Source organism: Staurois parvus, unplaced genomic scaffold (genome assembly GCF_062004578.1).
Source record: "Staurois parvus isolate SC_StPar_1 unplaced genomic scaffold, SC_StPar_1.0 ptg000291l, whole genome shotgun sequence".
In the NCBI taxonomy this organism is placed as follows: domain Eukaryota; kingdom Metazoa; phylum Chordata; class Amphibia; order Anura; family Ranidae; genus Staurois; species Staurois parvus.
Window position 1 is genome coordinate 4,314,188 of NW_028318087.1, and position 25,508 is coordinate 4,339,695.

At 41.0% G+C, this 25,508-nt stretch overlaps 1 protein-coding gene across 10 annotated transcripts in view; it reads right to left on the minus strand.

Moving 5' to 3' along the window:
• Positions 1 to 25,508, minus strand: part of ZMIZ1 (zinc finger MIZ-type containing 1) — a 470,001-nt gene that overhangs the window by 365,702 nt on the left and 78,791 nt on the right. For 8 of the 10 annotated variants that reach the window (XM_089682518.1, XM_089682525.1, XM_089682521.1 and 5 more), the window contains exon 2: positions 21,634 to 21,761. The exons of the other annotated variants lie outside the window; for them this stretch is intronic. The gene's annotated coding sequence lies outside the window, so the exon portion shown is untranslated. The remainder of the gene's footprint in view (positions 1 to 21,633; positions 21,762 to 25,508) is intronic. 10 annotated transcript variants of the gene reach the window in all.

Here is a 25,508-nt window from a genome sequence, read left to right on the forward strand (position 1 = left end):
CCACAGACGGTTGTCTGCAGTGACAGCTTTTTTTTGTTCATTAAAATTACTTTTTGTTTGGTTTTTGCACAGAGCAGCCTCAAACCTCCTCTTCTGGGGTTCCCCGTCAGTGCTCCTTGTGGCTCCCCCTTCCCGCTGAAAGCCCACCATAGGAAGCTTCTTCATATGATGGTCAAACCTGCAGAATTGATCCCAGTTGCTTGCGGCTATTCAGACACACAGCCCAGTCCAGCCCTGCCCCCGCTTTATGCCCACAGATTTTGACTGACAGAACAGCGAACCATGTTAGAGCCGGGAGAGTAGCTGCTGCAGACGTGCACAGCGCTGGACCGAGATCAGGCTCGGGTGAATATTTAGGGAGGCTGCAGGGGGAGTTGCATGTAAAAGGTTTTTATTTTAATGCAGAGAATGCAATAACCACTCCCCCCCCCCCCCCCCAGCTGCACGCACAAATGCGGACTCTCGGCGGGTGGGCTTTAACACCAAGTAGCTGCATATATGCACCCCTACGTAACACTTTACTGTGCTGAGAGCGAGCTCCCTACACCATAATCGGCGGGTAGCAGAAAGCACCCAATGCATACATGCAAGCAGGAGCTTTATGATCATGTGACCACTGTGACTGACAATCACAGCAGTCACATGATCAGAGTACCCGCCTGTGATTCTCAGCATTTAGAACCATTTAAATGACCGGGAGGCGGCAGTGGGAAGGGATTTAAAAAAGGTAAAAAAACTTCTCTTTACAACCACTTTCACATGCTATATGGGTATATCTACTTGGATTTTGCTCGTGAAACCCTCTGCAGTGTATATAGTACTGCTTCCCTTAGAAACTTGCTTTTTACTGCATTTTTGTTCTAGGTTAGTTTTTCAATCCTCAAGGGAACATTTCAGCCTCAAAACGGCTTTACAAAACTCCATTTATGTTGTTAAAACCACTGTATAATATATTTTTCAATATTTATGTGTTTTTTTTAGCAGTAGCAACGAAGATGCTACAGGCCTACACCGCTCAGCAGCTTCATATTCCTTGCTAAAAGACCAAAACATTCACACTGTTAGCTGATGTCAGATGGGCTGTTTTCAGCTCCATATCCGACTTAATTAGAAGCCTAGCAATTAAATTGTAACAAATGTGCCTAATTTTGTTACAATGTAATCTTCCAGCTGATTACTCGATAAAAAAAAAAATACAGGATACGCAATGTCTTTTCAGAGCTTTTCTCAGTCTCATAACACGTTGTTCTTTACAGCTGCCACACTGACCGGAAGTGCCTGTTTAGATGGTGGTGGATACACAGCGCTGGACTAAAAATTAGGAAAAATGTCCATCTGATAATACAAGCAAACATTTATATAGTTTAATTTGAATCAATGACTTGTCTGCAGAAATATAAAAACAGCCTAAACCAGTATGTATGCAGAATATGTTCACATACTTCTTTATTATGCTGAAATAACTGTCTACCCAGCACATTAGTTGTGTTGATAATTTAAAATATTTAAGATTTATGTATTTTATATATTACATTCAAATGCTCTTCTCACACTGCTGGATATTTTGCTTGCTTTGTTCGTTTGTGACTAGAAAAAGGTGAAACTTATTTTTAAATCTTTAACTACTTGCCAACCGCAGTTAGCCGAATGACGGCTACACTGCAGCCGGACAGTTCTGGGAGGGTGTCATATGACGTCCTCCCAGAACGCGCTCTCCTGCGGACATAGCTGATCACGTGATGTGGTAAAAGGCCAATCACATCGACCTTTTACCATGTGATCAGCTGTGCCCAATGACACGCTGATCACTGGGAAACGCAATTGCCGGTTCTCTGCTGCACTTTCCTCATGCTGTCAGAGCGCGAGGAAAGTACTGCCGAGAACCGGCAGTTGTCAGAGCAGGGATCGGCATGGATGATCAGTGCCCTGATGATCAGTGTCACCCACCAGTGCTGCCCACCTGTGCCACCCACCTGTGCCCAGCAGTGCTGCCAGTCAGTGCCCAGCGGTTTTGCCAAAGCCTAGCAGTGCCGCTAGTCAGTGCCCAGCAGTGATGCCAGTCAGTGCCACCTATCAGTGCTGTCTATCAGTACCCATCATCAGTGCCGCCTATCCGTGACACCTCATTAGTGCTGCCTATCAGAGCCACCTATCAGTGCCCTTCAGTGATGCCCATCAGTGCCACCTATCAGTGCTGCCTCATCAACGCACATCAGTGAAGGAGAAAAAATTACCTGTTTGAAAAATGTTATATTAGAAACAAAGAAAAAAAATTTTTTCAAAATTTTTTGCACTTTTTTTGGTTTATAGTGCAGAAAGTAAAGCGCCCAGCGACTATTAAATACCACCAAAAGAAAGCTCTATGTGTGAGGAAAAAAAATGATACAAATTTCATATGGGTACAATCTTGCATGACCGCGCAATTGTCAAAGTGCAACAGCGCTGAAAGCTGAAAATTGGCATGGTAAAGAAAGGGGTATAAGTGCCCAGTAGGCAAGTGGTTAAAGGCTGGTATATATGGACACTTCAACCAAATTTCACTGAGTGTACCGCTGTCTGTTCAAGCCAGTCAGACCAGCTTCTGTTGAATGGTCCTGCTAGAAAACCAGCATTCGATCGGCGTGTGCAGCCAATGACTGCAGAACTAAATCAGTGTATTTTGACAGGGCCAGGAGTCTCCGCTGTCAGAACACAATAGCAAATCAGTGGAGATCCCTGCATGAGCATCGCTTGTGTGGATGGAGGGACCTGTCAGTTCAGGTTTTTTTTTTTCGTTCAACCAACTGAACGAAAAAAAAAAAAAAAATGCGTAGAGCCAGCCTAAAGCTAGGACTACAGAGTTGATTAGGATGCATCATGAACAAGCAATTTATTTGCAGATTTTCAGTCTGTAAATACATTGGCTTATGTAATATGTAAATACATATTAGTTTCCCTTTTTTACTTTTATATTTACATGGTGAACCAGCCAGTAACACACTTCCTCCATTAGGATAACAGGCACTCACTGTACTGCATCCATGAAATAGCAGCCTTGTCCCACAAGCTGAAAGACAGAAATCTATACTTGTATGGCTAGTTTTACAGGGATCCTTGATTTCTGGCAGGATGAACTGGTTTTTTCTGTACTTACAAAAAATGTACTTAGTCACAATGTCAGAATACACTGATCAATGACTAAAACTTATTGGCTACAGCTAAATTTTGCAACCTGTAGGTACATTTTCCAACCTGTCCCTTCAACTGAAGCGGATTGGACATTCAACTTCTGTAAAGCAGGGGGAGCCCACACACTGATAGAAATTTGTCCGGCTCCTGATGGATTGGCCACATTTCAGTCAGTCTATAGCCACCTTGACTGTGTTCTTATTGCCTTGGCTTACAAGCAGATGAGAAAGGATAATTAATGCCAATGACCAGTGAAGGTGTGAGTGCACCAAAAGTTGGCTGCATTGTGTCTACTATGAAAGAAATGGATTAGACTGTAAACAGCTCATCAAGCACGAACAATGGAACTGTATTTAATAATTTTAACTGGTTCTAGTTTTAGCTTCTGCATCTCAGTCTTTTAATTTTCTATGAAGAATCCATGTCATTCTCTCTTACCAGGTATTTCATATGTCCCATCACCTTCTAAAGCTCCAAAGTAGTAAAGTAACACTTGTATCTCCACGGAGCAGCAAAGCATTTCATTCATGCATTCCTGTAATTACTCCCAGCAGAGCTATATTTACTACTGAAGCAAAATGGCAAAGGGAATATGCTTTTCTGACAAACCAGCAGCGACATTAGCGATACATTTACAGCTATTTTTATCTTCCCACCTTTCTTGCTTCCACACGTGAAGAAGAAATGACACCTGAAGAAGGTGCTAATGAGACTGCATAAGGCAATTCCAGAAATACATGAGAGATGTTTTCAAGCTGACTTCACTCAAACAGCTCCATTGATGAGAGAGCCTAGGAAACAGCTACAACTTGCTACTCAGTTGTCATCATTACGTCTGCCAAATATATGCAATTGCATACGGTTTTTGAAAACAGCCTAAAAAAACCTTTGACATTAACAAAGGAATGTGTCATCCAGATATTCCACTGATATTTAAACAGCCATATTTTTTACTTTCAGTATTTTTATTTTTTACACAACCAAGTAGTACACGGTTTCAACAAATACAAAGCCAATAGTACAGAGCAACATTTTACATTGTAAAAATATATTCTAATAGCATGGCATCTTTCTGGATTCTAAAGTAAATGATCAGGTCTGTATTTATGATTTCCAAACAGGGTTGGCCAAATTAGCATGTGTACTTGAGGTTATATAGTTTTGAGGAGGGGAAAGGACAGGAGGGGAGGAGGGGAAAGGACGGGAGGCAAGCCGTCCAGATGCAACACAGCTTTTTTCACCCACTTGCCTCAACTTCAAAGACAGCAGAGGAGTAGCAGAGCACTACTCACACTGCAATACAATAGAGCCTGGTTTGCCCATACTGCTGATCCTCCCTCGATCAATCTTTTAGTAGTATTATTATTACTATATATATTTTTTTTTAAATAACGGGTCAGATGAAATTTGTTTCAAGGGGAGGTCATTTTAAAACAGGACTATACTCAGCTTGGCTCCAGCGCTGTGGCGTCCATGAGCTGCCCGTCTAGTCGCTGTCATCTTTGGGCATCTGGCTTACGAGTCTCGATCGCTGGCTGCTTTTATTGGCCAGGTGGGGATGACATCACTACCAAATGCCAAATGTGTACAGTGAGCTGCATGTGCGGATAGGCGGGCAATTAACTTTAATGCAGAAGAGACAAAGCATGCCTGCCCATTTTTAATTTAGGCCGAACGTTCCACTTTAATGTGAAAACAAAGCCCCTTCTACTTATATTGTAATATCTGAATGCAGATACAAATGCTGTCTGCAATTAAAGTGATTGTAAAGGATAATTTTTTAAAATGAACAAACATGTCATGCTTACCTGCTTGGTGCACTGGTTTTGCACAGAGCAGCCCTGATCCTCCACTGCTTGGGTTCCCCACGGCAATCCTGGCTTCCCCCCAAAGAGAACCTCCCCATAGGAAGCCACATGCTCCCAAGCTGTGCTGTGTGCGTCTGTGCCTCTGAGCCAATAAGGAGGGAGAGAGCCACTGATTTCATACACATCACTGGATTGAGATCAGGCTCAGGTAAGTACAAGGGGGGGAGGGGGAGATACACACAGAAGGTTTTTTACTTTAATGCAGAGAATGCATTAAAATGGTAAAAGCACCACTTTAAATATGATTGTAAGACATTTTTTTTAAAAGTCATTAATTACAAATACTGTTGCTGATGACTTTTAATAAAGCAATCCCACACGGTCTTCACCCGGCAAGTTTTTCACTGCTCTTCAGGTCATTCCCTTACATGAAGCTATAGCAACCCTAAACTCCAACATCTATTATAAATGCCTACACACTATCATTTATTTTGGGTTATAAAAGTCTACTTAAATCACTATATAAAAAAAAAACAAAAACATTTTGCTAGCTACCACATTCCATGACAAGCATCTTCCATTAGACCAAACCTGCTCACCCATTCATTTGGTGAAAAGACAGGATGCAGATGAATTACAGACACCGGTCTGGGTTGCACAGCAGAGAGCAGAGGTTTAGAGGCAGTTATTCTTTGTTGAGGAAATAACTGCTGCATTGTTTGCCTAGCTAATGCATTCCAAAGCATAACCAAAAGTCACTCAGCCCTGCTTATAAAGTGCTGCTAACAACATTACTGTAATAATGAAATTAGCATCATGGCTGTAAGGAGCAACCTCCAACTGAGAGGCCCCAGGCCAACCTTAAGCAGCATTTTTTTTATTTTCAAGAGCAAAACCCACATTTTTTTTTTCAAAAACACATAATATACAAACACATATATATTACAAACTTTTAATCATTAATTACATTCTACAAATCTGTACACCTGGAACATCTTATAAACCCTAGCCCCCCCTTTTCAAATCATGTATTCCTTAAACATCTCAAAATATCAGAGCCTCCATCTTCACAAAATAGCATTCCTCCAGACCCCCCTAAGTTTTCAGAGGATTCATATAGCGCCAACAGTTTGGTCAGCACTTTACAATATAAAAGGAAGACAACACAACAACGATACAGTTCAATACAAGAGGGTTAGGAGGGTGATCATATTTTTCTGTATTTTTCCATTAATATAGCAAAAAAAAAAAAAAAAACAAACCAAAAAACAGTGATTAAACACTACCAAAAGAAAGCTCTAGTTGTCTAGTTGAAGAAAAAAAAAAAAAAAATGATACTAATTTTGACATACACACACACACACACACACACACACATATATATACACACACGCATATACATACATACATATACACACACACACACACATATATATATATCTCTATCACACACACACTATGGGGTGGGCCAAAAGTAGGTGCAGTGCCTTGAAAGAGTATTCATGCCCCTTGAAATTTTCCACATTTTGTCATGTTACAACCAGAAAGGTAAATGTATTTTATATGACCAAACACAAAGTGGCAGGAAAATGCTAAATGGTTTTAAATTTTTTTTTACAAATATATATGTGAAAAGTGTGGCGTGCATTTGTATTCAGCCCCTTGAGTCAATACTTTGCAGAACCACCTTTCACTGCAATTACAGTTGAAAGTCTTTCTGGGGAGACTGGAAGTGAAACTTTTGCCCATTCTTCTTTACAAAATAGCTCAGGCTCTGTCAGATTGGACTCTGACCAGCTTCCCTGTCCCTGCTGAAGAAAAGCCATTTATCATTTTTCTTCCACTTCACAATTATTGCCACTTTGTGTTGGTCTATCACAGGGGTGTCCAAACTGCGGCCCAGGGGGGGGAGATGTGGCCCTTTGCTTGCTTTTATCCATGGGGCACTACTTCTTTCACGGATACCAACATTGGGGTATAATTCCCGCCACTGACACCAATGAAGGGGCTCAATTCTTCCCAATTACATCAGAAATGGGGTCCAATGACAGCAACAATTTCTTCCGGTGACAACAAAGATACGGCACAATTCCTCCCAATGACAACAGAAATGGTGTATTGTTTTTTCCAACTAATGTCAGGACCTTTTCAACTCCCATTGGCCACAGTTTGGCCCCTAAAGTCTGAAAGACAATAAACTGGCCTTTTGTTTAGAAAGTTTAGAAAGAAAAACACGTTACCCAGTCCATATCAGTATAGAGATCCAGCATTATATTTTTCCACATTGAGATCTGATATGTTTTCAAAGTGTTAATTTTTGGGAGCAGTGTATATAGTATAGTATAGTATATAGAGGGGCAGCACAGTGGCTAAATCAGGGGTGGGCAAACTTTTTGACTTGAGGGCCGCAATGGGTTCATATATTGGACCCAGGGGCCGGACCAAGAGTAGATGAATGATGTGTATGTGTCATCCATAGTAAGTATAGTAATATTCCCCCATAGTAAGCATAGTAATTCATCCCCCATAGTAATTCATCCCCCATAGTAATTCATCCCCCATATAGTAATTCATCCCCCATATAGTAATTCATCCCCCATATGGTAATTCATCCCCCATATGGTAATTCATCCCCCATATAGTAATTCATCCCCCATATAGTAATTCATCCCCCATATGGTAATTCATCCCCCATATGGTAATTCATCCCCCATATAGTAATTCATCCCCCATGTCAATTCACTTACCTTTGCTCCGCGCGTTCCTCTCGCCGTGTTCCCGCGCCGTTCCGGTGTAGCATGAAAATCTGTCTCCTATGAGGATCTTTCCCCTTCGACGTATCTGTGCATGTGCCAGTTTCAGGCATTAGCAGCCGATCGGCGATCTCCGGCACATGCGCAGATACGTCAAGGGGGACAGATCCTCATAGGAGACAGATTTTCATGCTACACCGGTCTTCAGGGTGGACTGTGAGAGGAGCCTAGCGGGAGCCTAGCTCCGTGGGCCGGATTAAAAGGTCCGCCAGGCCGTATACGGCATGCCGGCCGTAGTTTGCCCATTGCTGGGCTAAATGGTTCGCACTTCCGCCTGGCAGTACAAGGGTCGTTGGTTCGAATCCCAGCCACGGCACCACCTGCCTGGAGTTTGCATGTTCTCCCTGTGCCTGCGTGGGTTTTCCTCCGGGTACTGCGGTTTCCTTCCACACTCCAAAGACATGCTGGTAGGTTAATTGAATCCTGTCTAAATTGGCCCTAGTATGTGTATGAATGTAAGTTAGGGACCTTAGATTGTACACCCCTTGAGGGTTAGGGACTGATGTGAATGTATAATATAGAAGTAAAGCGCTGCGTAAATTGACGGCACTATATAAGTACCTGAAATAAATAAAATATAATAATAGTATAGTACTTATATGGAAAATAGCTGATATGTAAAAATTCCTTCAGTCCATAGAAGGTACACTGGTATACATCAGAAAATACACCGCCAGGCACACCAGCTGATATCACCACAAAAATGTTAGAGAGAAAACTGAAAATGCTACTGACGACTCCATGGCCTTGATTATATGCTCAAAAACACTGCTTGAACATTGCAGAAAAATTTAAAGCAATAATGCAACAAATGTTACAAATGTGGACCATAAGTGAACTTTGTACTTTGAACAAATCGCAGTTGAGCTAAGGAATGTATTGCCTACCTAAGTCCCAAATCAAATGACCACTATACTACTATGAAAACTTCACTGTATCTAGTCACTAAATATTAAGGTCTCATGTCCACAGATGCTTAGCAACTAGTATGTGCAGAGGTGTAAAATTCATGGTGTTGTCTGGCACCTGGGAATGTGGAGTATAACTGGCACGAATGTCTATAAGCACCCATGTTGGGGGTAATACCAATGACTTCTGTATCAGCATTTACCTGCACATGTACATACAACAAATTCCACCACAGCACAAAAATGGCACATTCTGGGAGACGTGTCCACTGTGGGGCACAGTGTCTTAAAAATGTCTGATTTTCAGTCCTTTGTGGTACAGTGGCAGCCCAAAGCACAATAACATGTGACATAACACACACCAACAAACTGTAATAGACCAGATAGATTAGTATGGGACTTACATGTTCTGCCTGTACACACGGGCCGAATATTAACCACTATCGGCCGGTTCAACAGAAACCAGCCGACATTCGTCCCATGTGTACACCAGTCTGTTTGACAGAAACTGGCCGACTTCTGTCGAACGTGCATGCTGGAAAACCAGCATCCGATCAGTGCTGACAGTCAGCGGGCAGACCCCGTCAGAACACAATAGCTCAGAAGGGAGATCGCTGTACTAACATCTGATAGTACAGTAAGCGCCTTCTGAGCTATTCACACTGATGGTGTAAACCAGGCATATAATGATTTGTAATTTTGTTCAGTCTTGTGATCTTCCACAATGCATGACTGAATAAGGTCACATACTGATCTTCCCAACAGCAATGCAGATTCCTAGGTCACCTCTCCACCTCCAGCCTGCTATCTGGACAATAAATCAGAAATATCACCAATGTACAGAAGGTAATCCAGGAAGGAATTAAACTGTATATTTGCCTGTCTGATATATGATCATAGTACCATTCTACTGGACTCTCCTAGTCAACTAGAACGTGAAATAAATTGCTATATTAAGGTTCCAGGTAGAAGAACAGACCGAATGTTAAATATCTGAAAATGCTACAGTATACTGTATGTATGATAAAGTGAAATACTGGCTTCGAAAATAATTTCCCTCTTACCAACGAATGTCTGAGAAAACTCTGCTTAAAAAGGGTGTTATTCCCCTTATGTCCTAAAGGCCTCAATCATTCTTTAATGCCTGTCAGTGTTGGCAGACATTCTCACGCTGTTAGTCTTCATGTGACCATTGCAACCTAACGTAGCTCATTCAGTGATGCAATCTAAGGAGTAATGATGGGCAAAATGGAGTATTGCAACCAAGTGGCAGTCATTCCAGATTCAACTTCAGAAATCAGATTAGTGCCATCACTTCACTTTGTTCATTATTATGATAATCAATGTTCTCATTAAAAACTATGAACCTGGTGATGTCACAAAGTGCTCTAGATAGTGCTCTATGACAAGACAGGACTAAGTTTGCACATACATACAAAGCTCTAAAATAAGTAAAAATGTTTGTTTGAAGCCCTCCCTTTCCAAAGGAAAACATGAGATGGTAAGAAGTGGTTTCAGAGCTCCAAGTCCACATTACCCCTGCTACTTAAATGCTGTTTGAGCAGTAAAAATGGTGGCGTGGTATGCTCTGGCTCAAGAGCTTTTGCAGCTTTTTAAGTTTTCTTCTTTAAGATGGACTTCTTATGATGAGTTCTGAAGCTGAAGTGATTCAATGACATTTATGTGCAACTTGACTCCTCTATAAATGACAGAAAAGATAATTCCACACCAACCCAACAATCAAGACCATTGCAGAGGGATAAATGTGCCAAGTGGTCTACAACACTGTCATATTCCCAATGTCATTTCCTGTCCATGGGACTACCACTTGCTTAAAAGTGGAGTTCCACTCACTCTGTAAAAAAATAAGTCAGCAGCTACAAAAACTGTAGCTGCTGACTTTAAAAAAAAAAAAAAACACAGACACTCACCTGTCCAAAGATGCCCCGCCGTAGCCCATTTCACCGGCCGTCCTGTATTCCAGGCACTGGCATCTTCAGTGTGGGCACCCGGCTGTGACAGCTTATGGCTTCACAGCCGGGTGCCCACTGCGCATGTGTGAATAGCGCTGCGCTTCCTGAATGGCCCGGTCGTGTTCTGGGACCGGTCACATGTCCCACAAGACTACAGGGAGGGAGGGCAAGAGGACAACTTCTGCTTCTGATTGCCTAGGCCAGGGGTAGGCAACCTGCGGCTCTCCAGCTGTTGTGGAACTACATTTCCCATGAGGCATTGCAACATTACAAAACTGACAGTTACAACTATGACTTGCAGAGGCATGATGGAACTTGTAGTCCTGCAACAGCTGGAGAGCCACAGGTTGCCTACCCCTGGCCTAGGCGATTGCAGTGGAAGTGGAAGCGAGTGCCTGTCAATTTCGGGTGCCAATACTTAATGGGGAGTGGAGGACCAATCTTTAAAGCGGAACTTCCCTATCCTTTACAGCCAAGAATTTGCCATCTTGGCCTCTCTTCGGTCTGTAGTTGCCATGCTGCACATGTGATTAGCTATGACACCAGCCATTTGATGGCTTGATAGATCGATTTAGGGCTACCAAACACATTAGCAACTGTAACAGTTTCCTTAAACTGTTACATTGGTGGGTTAAGTTCCTTTTTAAAGGATAAGTTCACCTTTTGTAACATGTTATAACTATATTCAGGGTGTAACATGCTACAAATTGACTGGTCCCTGTACCCACCCCCCCCCCTTGTGACAGCTAGTGGGGGATCTTCTCCTCACTGCTGGCACTCACAATTTAAGAAAAACTGGCCGCGCGCCGCTTCGCCCGCATCACTCATTCACAGTATTCTCAGAGTAACAAAACTACAAGTCCCGGCAGCCTTTTCAGCTGTCGGCTTGTAGTGGTTTTCAATTAACTACTATGGCACCGTGGAGGAAACAGAGGATTCTGCCCGATAGAGCTTACAATCTAAGAGTCAGCCTGGGTTTACATATATGCGGTGCGGTATATCACATGTGATTCGCACACGAACTGCACCGCATTCCTGTGCAAATCACATGCAATTTGTGTGCATGTGATTTGGGTCCGCACTAGAATTGGATTGCATGGGTATTCACACCTATGTGATCCGATTCTGTACATCATACTGCATTTTGCGGACTGCTTTCGGATTGTTAACATACACACCCGCAGCAGTTCGCATGAACAGGGTTCGATTGTGATGCAAATTCCGCACCGCATCAGTGTGAACCAGGGCTAAATGAGGCATTTTACACTTCCAAACTTTGGAGTCCAAGTCATTTGTTTGCAAGGGGTCACTGCAAACAAAATGTAATGTACAATTGTGTTCTATACAAGTATAAACAGTAACACTTTTTGGTTGCTAGACGTGACTTATGGACACAGCCACTGTGGAATAGCAATGCAGAGAGCATTAAAGCTGAACTTTGGGTAGACATTATTCAGAATGTCTGTTCCTATTTCAATCAAAGCAGCATCCAATGATCATTCCATTATGGAATGCAACATTTCCAGGGCTCTATGCAGCCAACATTCTGGTTGCAAGACAGGTGGTGCTGTGGCCACTGTTTCCCCAGGCAACCGGTCTTGTAATTTATCCATTGTTGCCAACAGTGGTAGCATCCTTACTTCCCAGGCATCTCAGACTCCAGGTTTGCCCACTCTTGGCTTGCGACATGATATCATTGCCAGGCAAGATTTGGATTGATCAAAAAATCTGCCCACAGTCCCATCCCCATTAACACCTAATGGCAACTATAGGCAAGGTTAGGATGTCCAAAAACCCCACCAGTGTCTCGCCCACATTTACACCCCTAGACAACTACTGGCAAGACCAAAAAAGATTGACAAAAAAAAAAAAAAATTGCCACCCACGCTCTAGCCCACATTTACATCCACTGACAGCTACCACTCCCATTGTATCAGAATTGTAGTTTCTTGCAGCAGTGTCTTCAGTGAGCTGAAGTAATAGTGTTGCTAACTTAGTATCACCTCTTGGTGTCTGGGCAGGGCTGCGCTTTCTAACCGAAATGGATGGGGTCAGGGACTACACAAAAGGTACATTTCTTGAAAACTTAGTTTTATTAAAATATTACCATGCTTAAAATTGTACAAGAGAACAGGAAGCTGTTGTCTCAATGTACAACTAACCTGGAGTTGAGCTTTAAAAGATTTTACAATAGAATTGGAAGTGGTCCGGTTTCTTCTGTCATCTCTCGCTCTCCCAAGAATAAAATGTACATAGGCCAGGAGGTTCTGCCACAATTAACAACTACCTCAGAGTTGAGCTTTAAAAGAGTTTAGCAGTTTTTTTATAATGCTTTACTAGAGAGCATAGACCTGGCAGTATTCTGGTTTCCTCAAGCACACACAAAGTTATGCACTTCTGTATTTTATCTTTTTGTATTTAGAAGTACCATCAGGAAATCCAAGCAATTATGGCTTGCTGCAAGTGACCAACTCTCCTATCTCTGTTTTCCAGTCAAAACGCAAAGAAAGAAGTGTTTATGCCTGCTCCTGCTGCAGTACCTTGTCTGTCACCTCAATAAAAATGCAAAGCAATAGTACCTTTCATAGAACGGCTCTTAAAAGTGGAATCATGTACACAGTGCTGTACTAAATACAGGTGAAACTCGAAAAATTAGAATATCGTACAAAAGTTAAATTTGTTTCAGTAATGCAACTTAAAAGGTGAAACTAAATATATGAGATAGACTCATTACATGCAAAGCAAGATAGTTCAAGCTGTGATTTGTCATAATTGTGATGATTATGGCTTACAGCTCATGAAAACCCCAAATCCACAATCTCAGAAAATTAGAATATTACATGCAATCAATAAAACAAGGATTGTACATAGAATATCAGACCTCTGAAAAGTATAAGCATGCATATGCACTCAGTACTTGGTTTGGGCCCCTTTTGCAGCAATTACTGCCTCAATGCGGCGTGGCATGGAAGCTATCAGCCTGTGGTACTGCTGAGGTGTTATGGAAGACCAGGATGCTTCAATAGCGGCCTTCAGCTCTTCTGCATTGTTCAGTCTCATGTCTCTCAGCTTTCTCTTGGCAATGCCCCATAGATCCTCTATGGGGTTCATGTCAGGTGAGTTTGCTGGCCAATCAAGTACAGTAATCCCACGGTCATTAAAGCAGGTTTTAGTGCTTTTGGCAGTGTGGGCAGGTGCTAAGTCCTGCTGGAAAATGAAGTCAGCATCCCCATAAAGCTCATCTGCGGAAGGAAGCATGAAGTGCTCCAAAATCTCCTGGTAGACGGCTGCGTTGACCCTGGACTTAATGAAGCACAGTGGACCAACACCAGCAGATGACATGGCTCCCCAAATCAACACAGACTGTGGAAACTTCACACTGGACTTCAAGCATCTTGCAGTGTGTGCCTCTCCATTCTTCCTCCATACTCTGGGGCCTTGGTTTCCAAATGAGATGCAAAAGTTGCTCTCATCAGAAAAGAGGACTTTGGACCACTGAGCAACAGACCAGGTCTGTTTTTCTTTAGCACAGGTAAGACGCTTCTGACGTTTGTTGTTCAGGAGCAGCTTGACAAGAGGAATACGACATTTGAAGCCCATGTCCAGGATCCGTCTGTGTGTGGTGGCTCTTGATGCACTGACTCCAGCCTCAATCCACTCCTTGTGAAAGTCACCAACACTTTTAATGGCCTTTTCCTGACAATCCTCTCCAGGCTGCGGTCATTCGTGCTGCTTGTGCACCTTTTTCTTCCACACTTTTCCTTTCCACATAACATTCTATTAATGTGCTTTGATACAGCACTTTGGGAACATCCAACTTCTTTTGCAATTACCTTTTGAGGCTTTCCCTCCTTATGGAGGGTGTCAATGATGGTTTTCTGCACAACTGTCAGGTCAGCAGTCTTTCCCATGATTGTGATTCCTACTGAACCAGACAGAGACCATTTAAAGGCTCAGGAACCCTTTGCAGGTGTTATGGCTTAATTAGCTGATTAGAGTGGGACACTTTGAGCCGAGAATATTGCACCTTTTTCACAATATTCTAATTTTCTGTGGATTTGAGGTTTTCATGAGCTGTAAGCCATAACCATCACAATTATGACAAATCACAGCTTGAACTATCTTGCTTTGCATGTAATGAGTCTCATATATTAGTTTTATCTTTTAAGTTGCATTACTGAAATAAATGAACTTTTGCACGATATTCTAATTTTTCAAGTTTCACCTGTATAATAAGACTGACTCAAGCATTAATTGTTATAATAATGTAAGTATATTGTAACAAATGACTTAGCCTGACTACTATTTCTAACTCAATGTTTTTAATGCTACTCCATTCCATTATTATAAACCAAACAATGCAGAAACGATGGCTATTGTAACCAGAACGGTTTAACTCAAATTAAAAATGAACTTTCATCCCTTAAATGAGACATCTACAAAGTGTTGACAGCTTGACAAAAAAAAAAAAACAACTTCTCATGGTACCAAAAACACACAATAAAATAAAACAAACAATAGAAGAAGTGAGAAGTGCGTTTCAATAGTCTGTGACCCCAGAAATAACTAGAAAGCGGTACAATCACTCTATTAAACACTGAAAAACTTCAGAGAATTAAATGATTCCATATTTACCTGAACAAGTGAATGAACCACACAATCCTCAATCATACAAATTTTACATGGTCACAAACATCAAGTGTAACCATTTAAGTGAAACTTAGACCATTTAAAAAAAAAAAAAAACAGTTAAACTATATACTGCATATATTTGCTGCTTTTGCTATACTTGCGATATATTAACCTTGCTAGGCGCTAGAACATTGCTGTACTAATTTTTGGATGAGCATTACTACTTTGTAGGCCAGATCCCTGCTCACTGAACAGAGGTAAAGGTGAAGATTCAGTCAGCCTGACTTATACGGTTTTATCAGATGTCAGCCCATCTGGCTGCAATGTGAAAAATGTAGAACTACAAATCAGTAGCCAGGTAAAAACAGTGTACATGTGTTTGCCTTAAGTTTCTATTTAACCACAGAGTAAGAAGAATGAATTAAAGAGTAAAAAATATCAACCTAGTGCAGAGATGTCACTTTCTATGGGCACCTAAGGTACCTACCAAATTTTCCAGTTGTCAGACCTACAACTGATCTAAAAGCAAAACAGGTTTTACTGTACAGTAGCATCCCAGCTTAGACTAGATAGGAAGTATGGAGCTGGGTTTTAGGAAAGAAAGTCAGAGAACCTACCCACCCCCACTGACTAACCACTTAAGGTGAAGCAGGCATTATTTTATTCAGGTGGAGAATAGGGGAGTAGTGGGGAAGGGGAAATGTATGCTTACATAGCTGATCTCTCTTTCTTTAAATGCCAATTGTGGTGGTTCTCCAGCAAATCCAATGACTTCTGATTCATAAAACCAGTAGCAAGCAGGCAAATCTGAGGTTTCAAAGGCAAACATCAACTTCCTCTCATTAATGGCTTCCTTTATCCACACTTGACCACTCCTCTAGCACACTGAGCATACCATAACCATTCAAGATAAAAAGTACCTAAAAGTGCTTTTGTCCTTTTAGAAACATATCAATGTCCCTAAGCAGTTGGCACTTGCCATGATGTCCTCACACGGTTTAAAGAAAGCACAGATTGGACCTTTTAACTCAAGAACCATTCCAAAAAATTGACAACCCACTGATCCAAGCAGGTAATGAAATCAGACAAAAAAAGAAGTTAGGTGAGGTATCAGCTCAGTGTAAGCTCATTCATTCTTTTAGCGGTTTTTAAACTTTGGCCCAGTGACTACAGGACTGATGAACAGGTTACACTGACCATGTTCTACAACTAAAACCAAAAACATCGAATGAGCGCAGTTTCTAGCAACCAGAAATTCTTATTTAGACAGAAAAAAAGATCTTTAGTTACTTGAATTTGCATGTTTTGGCCTGCAGAACAAAGTCTGCACTTCTAAAATGTGGAGGTAATTGCTCTAGAAAGATATTTCAACAGCCAAGCTGAAACAGAGCCCACACACTAGATTACAAGCTAGGCACTCGTAGGGTTAAAATGCTCCTATTCACTGACTGGTACATGAGATTGGCTGCCAGACACAGTCTCCTGTTTAAACACCAGTGTTGCCCAAGAAACGTCACTGTTTCAAAACAAAGAGCAAGAGACAGCAGCAGTGATGCCAAGGGGAGATACCATGAAAAGCATGCAACAGCTGCATTGTGTATTGTAGGAAACGTGAAGGCCGAATTCTAGCAATCAGTAGCGGAAACAATTTTATAGTAAGTATAGAAGCCCGCTAAAACCAGTTGTGCTGGTGTTTAAAGGACCAGACCTTAGAACAGATATAAACTGACCCCATAACAAAACAGTAACACACATGCGGCATCTAGAAGGTGTGCTTTGAACCTGGGCACGGCTTATACGTGTTCTTGTGTTTCTGCTGGGAGCACACTCCCAGCACAGAGACACAGCTTTCACCAAGAGCCACGGGTCTGATACTAATAATCAGGACCTTGGACTACCGGTTCCTGGTCACCTGATTGCTGTGATAGCCTCTGACTGGCTATCACAGTAATCAGTTATTATGCTGCCTGCCCCTATGTTTTCTTTCTTCTCTGAATAGAGAGAGAGAAAGATACATTGCATCTTTCTCTCCTTGCAGGGGAGAAAGATGTAAACAAACAAAAAGAGTGTAAGGCTCCATGCACCCTGGCTTAAAAAATGCAGTTTCTGTAGCAGTTTTGTGTTTTGCCTGTAGAAGCAGCTCAATGTTATCTTATGAGTCCATGCACATTAGGACGTTTAGATGCATATTGTAAGCTCAATTTTTAGAGGCAGAAAAAAACCCTTCTGGTTGACTGGAGTTTTCTGGCAGAAAAATGCAAAATACGCCTAAACATTGTACAAAGACGGTCTATATGAGCGTTTTTGTTCTGTCAAAGGAACTGGAGCCCGGTGTACATGGAGCCTTAAAAAAAAAAAAAAAAAAAAAAAAATTGCTAGATCAAAAGGTTATAGTCAGCATATTTTAGATAGGATAAGAAAAAAAAAAAAAAAAAAAGTGCACTATTGCCTCTGGACCCTACTATGGATACAAACAACAAATAACCTACACAAATACGTGGAACTGCTGCGATCAACAGGACAATTTATTTTAGGGTTGTTCTTTGGTGGTAGGTTATGGTACTAGCAAGAAATATACAGCTAAATTAAAAAATATTTTTGTAGTAATTTGGACCAGTTTTACTTTAATATATAAAAAAAAAAAATCAGGAGATATCCAAAACCATTTTCCACAAAAAAAAAAAAGCCTAATTTGTCCGAAAAAAGAAGGTATAATCCACCTGGATACACAAAGTAGTTGCAATCATATGTACAGTTTTACGAACGCATGTCTAAGTTGCAAAACTGGGTCTGGGCACTAAGGTTAGTTTTACCCTCGGTCATGAAGGGGTTAAACCTGTTTAAATGGGAATCTCAAGTCAAATCATGCTGACTTGTTTATTTATTTTATAGAACTCCATGGGTGTAAGGAGTGCCACACATGGCTGTATATTAAAAGTTGCTTTGGGAAACCTATAAAAACGATAAGTTCACCTTTTTACAGAAAAAATAATAAAAGGCACATTTTTTGCAAGTAAAAATATGGGCATTATTTTTTGTTGCAGGAGCCTGTAAAGCATTGCACCAATCAGCAGATTGCTTGTGCCATGCAGGTCTCCTGCAGACCTGTCAGTATTCCTGCTTGCCCACACATCCCATACGAGCAAGCCAATACACGGACAGGAAGAACCAATTAACTACCAGAGTGCCGTGGTAGTTAATTGAGAACTACAAGCCGAAACCCGCTAAGGCTGTTGGGACTTTGACAGCTAGTGAGGGGGGAGAAGATCCCCTGCTAGCTGTCAAAGTGGGGGCCATTCCTTGAATTCCCTGAATATGAGTGTAACATGTTATGAAAGGTGAACTTATCCTTTACGTTGGTGGCTTTAACATTACACAGGGATAAATGGCAGTGCAAGTGCTCTGGCATGCCTGTCAAATTTTGACATGCGGCTGTGTCGGTGCAGCTGGGTACAGTGTCTGCATCACTTCCATAGGCTGCCTGCACGCAGCTGGAGGCAGATGTAGACACAAAACCACCAGTTCAAGCTTAGAGTACATGTGCCAGCAATCATTTGAATGGGGCCTAAGCATGTGAAAAGCAAGTAAAAAAAAGTAAGCAGCAATTTTAAAATTTTTGTTTTAAGTTATACTATTATACTTCCCAATTTGTAAGATGAAAAAGAGGGACACGATGTATGGAGACAAAGGATGAACCCCTGCCATGTATGCAGTATACCAAAATAGGAAGAATATGCAAAAATATGAATCGGTAAATCCAAAAGCTATTTTTTTTTCACCATTGCATTTTTACAGTGGTTTTTTAAAGTAACTCATTTAGAGGTTGGATGAAAAGTTTAGTAAAGTAGTATAGTATAACACTTGGTATTAAATAGTCAAGCTTTAGAAAGATCTATATGTTAGACCAAAGGGACAATTAAAGAGAAATAAGGGACATCTGGGAACTCTGCTATGCTATGTGAATGGGAATGTGTAGCAAATATAAAGTAGGTGTTATCTCAATTTAGCTGCAAAGATAGAGATATGCTTTAAATGTATTTACATATGCAGCAAATTAGAGAATGCATTAATACTAACTATTGGTACAGTCATGCAGTAACTTCAGTTGCAAACTGTCTGCATGCCAGGTTACGCGATTTGTATTTATGAACAAAATAGAATCAGAACAAACTATTCACCAATACATAGCATTTTCAACCACTGGTAGTAAGGACCTTTGACATTTTTGTAAGCTTTACAAACAGGATAAGCTTTATAAAATGGGTCTGACACACAGAAATAAAAACAAATCTCAAACTGTCTAATGAGATCGATGTTCTGCACATCTATATTTTGGGGTCTAGACACACACTGCAAGTAGAAAACACTTTAGTCACTTCTGATCCTTCTCTTCAGCCATCTTTCTTTAAAGGAAAAGGAGAATTAATAATCCCAGGACAAAACCAAAAGGAACACAATATAACCACAGAGTTTACAGTTAAATTCTAATTCATATATTTTAGTACACTTTAGTATGTAATGCAGCTTTTTTTTTTTTTATAAAGCGGTCATAGTTCCCTAGCATTGTTGTAGCCTTTTTATGAGGACAATCTAAAGTTTTTATTTGTAATGTACAAGTGCAGCACAATAGAGTGCACTGGAGGAAAAAAAAAAAAAAAGGATTAATGTTGCATGGAGGAAGAAGTTTACCTTGTATTATACATGCCGTGTTTACACCTTGAGGATGATTTATGTGAGAAGATTCACTTTAATTATCCAATCATGTGAAAAGAAAATACCTGTTAACTATCTACACGATTGGATAATTGAAGTGAATACTTGCACAATTTATTGTGTGAGCATTCTCAAATCCTTTAGCAAATCAGGGTCTGTATCCCTGCTGAGAAAAAAAAAAATAGCTCATATTTAAAAGGGTTAGTTAACCTTTCTAAAAAAAAGTAATAGTGAACATCCGACACCCTACCCACTCCCCCAGTCCCCGCTGAACTTACCTCTGGGGTTGCTGAGCTGTCTGTCAGCACCTCCAGGATGGACCAGATGATTTTTAATTGGTCAGCCCCATCACACTGACCAATCAGAATCCATCTAATCTGTCCTGAAAGCAACGACATAGAAGAGGGAGAAGATCAGGGATTTTAAATCTCCAGACCGTTGGAGCGGCTCTGGGGGTGCCGACAACAAAACAATCTGGGCAGTGTATGGCCCTAATCGACCGTGCGCATAAGCCCTTGAAATGAACCTGTGCTCTGCCCACACACAACAAAGCAGTAAGTTCACTTAAGTACACGCCCCACCAGCAGTTCATACCTTTCCTTAGCCATCTGCCACTTGCAGTGTCTACATCCCTTTAGAAGTGACTAACCCTTAGGAAGTAACAAGCAAAACTGGTTAGCACTTCCGCCTGGCAGTACTAGGGTCGTTGGTTCAAATCCCAGCCACGGTACCACCTGCCTGGAGTTTGCATGTTCTCCCTGTGCCTGTGTGGGTTTCCTCCGGGTACTCCGGTTTCCTCCCACACTTCAAAGACATGCTGGTAAGTGAATTGGCTCCTGTCTTAATTGGCCCTAGTATGTATATGTATGAATGTGAGTTAGGGACCTTACATTGTACGCCCCTTGAGGGTTGGGGACTGATGTGAATGTACAATATATATATGCACAAAGTGACGGCACTATATAAGTACCTGTAATAAATAAATCTAAACATTTCTATTACAGAGGATGCCTACATTTTTTTTTTTTAATCTTGGTGCAGACTTCTATGAAAATTATCGAGCCAGTCATACAAGCAGGAAATTACATTTCCTAGGGTGTTCTGCACACCAGTGTACATAATGCCTCCAGGGTGCCATATTGCATTAAATTTTACAATAAATTGCAGATTAAAAAGGAAAGGCAATGGTTAACATTAAATTACAATGTGGCTTGTGTAGAATTGTATGAGTTATGTAATTTTTTTGTTTTTTCACCAAAGGTGGAGTTAACCTTTCAATTCCAGAGGCCAAACAGAGCAATGGGGTAGCAAAGGAAAAGGAAGTATAAGCTGCTGGTGGGGACACCTTTGATAGACTTGTTGCTTCATATTGCATGTGCAAAACACAAGGCCACATTAAGGAAAAGTTTCAAGCTAAAGGAAAAGGTACGAAAACATTTTGAAATAAAAAACCCCCCCAGCTATTTGGACTTCCACTTTGTGTGAGTAGATGCTAAGATAACACACTTATTCACTGAAACAAATGTATAGCAAGATCTAGAACACAAACAAAACTGCTTTAGCACCACTGCTCCACACATGGTATGCAGCAATGTTTGTGAAGTATAGTAAGACTTACTGTTTGATGCTTTGATAATCGCTCAATCCAACAGTTCAGACTAGAAACAAATACACCAAGGTAATTCCAGATACTTATTGGTTATGTCCATACGTAGTGACCACATTGATGTTTTTCAGGGTTTCAATCTGTTTTCGGGCAAAAGAGTTATTTAGTAGAATTATAATAAAGACAAAAATAGTTAAAAATTATAACAAAAGAAAATTAACAGCCATTTAACAGAAGTTATAAAAAAAATAATAGTTTTGAGCCAACTATATTTTTGACCAGCTTTAAATATGAATTTTTTAAAAAAATTGTATATGCCTTTATTTTACAAATAAAAACAATCATTCATTCAGTACAGGGTGCTTCCCTGTCATGTTAGCAGGACATTCTGAATTTTTATTTTAATAATATTTTTGGTATATATTGACAGGTGAGAAAGACTATCATTTGCACATCATTTAAAATGAACACGTCACAGCGTTCGCAGGAGCAGTTGGTGATGGGATATTCATGGAGTAGGTCCTCCGCACTAATGTAAAAGGGTTCTGTAATGATTACAGTGCAGTCCATTTTAGATCACAGCGCCCTTAGCAATTACAGCCCCTCTTTTCTCTCTCTAATCACAGCGCCCCCTCCCTCCTTTTACTCTCTGCCTCCCCTGCACAGTCCAACTTTGTCAGCCTGTGTGTCCTCTCCAGGGTCTCCCTGCCCCACCCACAATGTCATCCTATCAGCACAGTAGGGGGCGGGAGGAGCTGCAGATATGGATCTGGAGTGGTGATTACCCACTTGTAAATATGAAAAGACTCCCACTCTCTGTCTGTACAGATCTCCAGCTCCTCCCGCCCCCTGAAATGCTGATAGGATGACATGGTCGGTGGGGCGGGAGAACCCTGGAGGGCACACAGGCATGGCCACATAGCACCGCCCTCTCTTCAGCACTCTGTTCAAGCAGTGCAGATTTCCAGCTCCCCTTGCAGCAGAATGGCATGGTCATCAACAGGCCATGGACCAGTACTAGCCCCATGAACATAAGCAGTTTATACGAACAGTAAGGCTCCATGCACACTAGCGTTTTTGCGTGCTTATAGAAAAAAAAAAAAAAAAAACACAATGGATGAAAACCGCTGATGATGGCATCTTTGTGCTGGCTTGTAGTAGCGGTTTATTAGCATTTGTACAGTACATAAAGGGAACAAAATCCTTGAACGCTGTTAGGAGAGTTTTAGTAGCGTTTAAAAATTGTTTAGGAGTGTTCAGCGTATTTTTCTGCCCGGAAAACACTAACGAAAACTCTACAAAAAAAATTTTTTTCTGCTCCTAAACACTGAAGCTTGAAAAAACGCTTCTAGCATAGAATAGTGTGCATGGACACATAGGACAACACTATTAGCTTCTAAGAGAAGAAAAAAAAATGCTCATAATAGCTTAAAAAAATGCTAGTGTGTGCACGGGGCTAAGGAATTGGTATCAAAAACATTCTGCAAACATACTGTAATTTTTCCAAGTATGACAGCATATTTAGCGTTCTACATAAGTCACTCAGGCCACTGAAAAAAGTGCTGCAATTGGAAAAATCTCCAAGCATCCATTGGGAAAGAGCTCCATTCTCCCCTAAGTTGGTTGAGGGTTTTCAATCTACCATTTGCTACAGCAAAACTCCCCATTGGCCCCCTATTTTCTGAATAATGCTAGGTTTTCCCCTAACCTGAACTGCAGAAAATCCCCCAGTGGAGCTATGGATGAATGAGCTAAAGATAGGGAATATTTGCTTTTTTATTCTCATAATCACAATGTTGCATTGGTAAGTGGGAAATGTTGCACCAAGCCATTGTAATTTCCTGGGAGACCCACTATTTGGACAGTTTCCTAAAGGAAAGCCCATCACTAGCTATTCACCTGTAAAATGTTCTTATACATACATACAAAAAACATACTTTAGAAGTAGATTGTAGGAACCTTTGATTTACAACATGAAGATCTGAACTGAATATCTAGGCAGCAATAACTTTGTTCATATTATTGTCAGTTTTTGTTTTCAGTTTATATAAATGTCCAGTAACGTCACACATTAGTAATCAGTGGTCAGGGGGACAACTGTGTTAAAAAAGCAGACCTCACATTATTGATGAGGGCTGTATAAAACAAATAAAATTATATCAGACATTTCACAAGCCTACACAGAGCGAGAAGAAAAACACCTTACAAATCACCAGGCAAACTTTGATAGCTCCCTTCCCTTTCAGTGCCAGGTGGCTAATGATGTACCCCTGTTTACACCTCATTATCTCTGCTAGTCAGAGGAAGGCAGCATATAATAATACTTAAATGTGGGTGCCTTTTTTAGAGGTGCTTCACAGGCCACCTATCTCAGACCATCATTTTATCATTTAACACACATGGCCACTTAAAGCTTTTTCACAATCCATATTCGGGCATGGACAGGGCCCCTTCCGATGCCGGTGTCCCACAGAAGTTCCTTGGCCTGCTATAGCTGTAGTTACCCCCTTGAGTAACACCACCATCATGGCAAAAGCTACCCACAGACTGTCTGTCTTTCTAATCTTCTGCCTTTAATACTTTCTGGGACACTGACCCAGGACAAGTATGAAAATCGGATGCTACTTCACTGGCTGCATCTTTCTGCTGGGTCAGTGACCCACCAAGTAGTTAGCAAAGGTAGCCTCCATAATTCTCTCGTGGCAGCCTTCCCATGTGTCAGTACTGTGATGGAGAATGAGGAAAAATCTCTCTAAACAGACACTTCTCTCCAAATTAAACTATAAAAAAAATTAAAGGTGGAGTTGGGTTTTAATTTTGCTTTGGTTTTCAAAAAGCCAAACCAATAAATAAAAAAAACTTATATATACAAAGTTCTAGCAAAGCCAGAACTTCAGAAGGCATCTGTTAGTGAATGGGTTCCTTTCTCATCTAAGGCAGTGCTCCTGATTGTAAGAGTTGGGTGTTAACACCTTGATATGGGAATCATTTGAGAGGGATCCAACAAGCGTTTACCTATATCCAACACGTGGGAATCATGGGAGTCAAAAGTATCTGAGTTCGTCATCCAAATTTGGTATCTGCACTACACTTTTTTGACTTAATCGTGGGGTCATTTCAATCTGGTAAGAGGCAGTATTTTCTGAGGGGCTGGTGATGGTGGACTCCCATAGTGATTTTTTTTTGTTAATTTATATTTTTTATGAGAGACTTTTTATTTCTGCTGGATATCATTGGACTTTTAATTTTATTTATATTGCCGCACTTTTATATATATATATATATACAGACCTCAGTAAATTTTCTTTCCTAGCCAAATCACGTGTTTTGCTTTGTGAAATACTCCCATTATAAATAAGATGTATTTAGCCTACACTTGTTTCTCCGGGAGCTGCACTTTGCATGACTGAACTCTTCCTGAGTTCCTTAGGGTTACAAAATACAGTTCCTATGCTGTCACCAATAAAAGCTCTGTTCCAAAACCTAAAAGAATTTGAAAAGAAAATGATTTTTCTTTAGTTTAGATATATTAGGGAAGAATTAAAACCCTTTTTTTTTTTTTTTTTTTTTTATTGCTGTACCCCCCTTGGGAGATTTCCCATTAATTCTTGTCCTAGTAACACAATAAATCATTCCAGAGTGAGAGGATTCCCCTTTTATACACTTGTCACTGGAGCAGAGGTCTCCATTAGAAGGTTTTCCAATGGCAGCCATAAAATTTGGGATTCCCATCAGTTGGCAATAGTCACTGGGTTTATAGCAGGGGTCGGCAACCCGTTGATCACGGTCTACCGCAAACAGGGCCCTCCCCCCCTTTCCCCCAGCTTCCTTCGCAGCTGCTGACATTCTCTGTGCACAGCGGACAGCAGGGCTCAGGATGGAGGGCG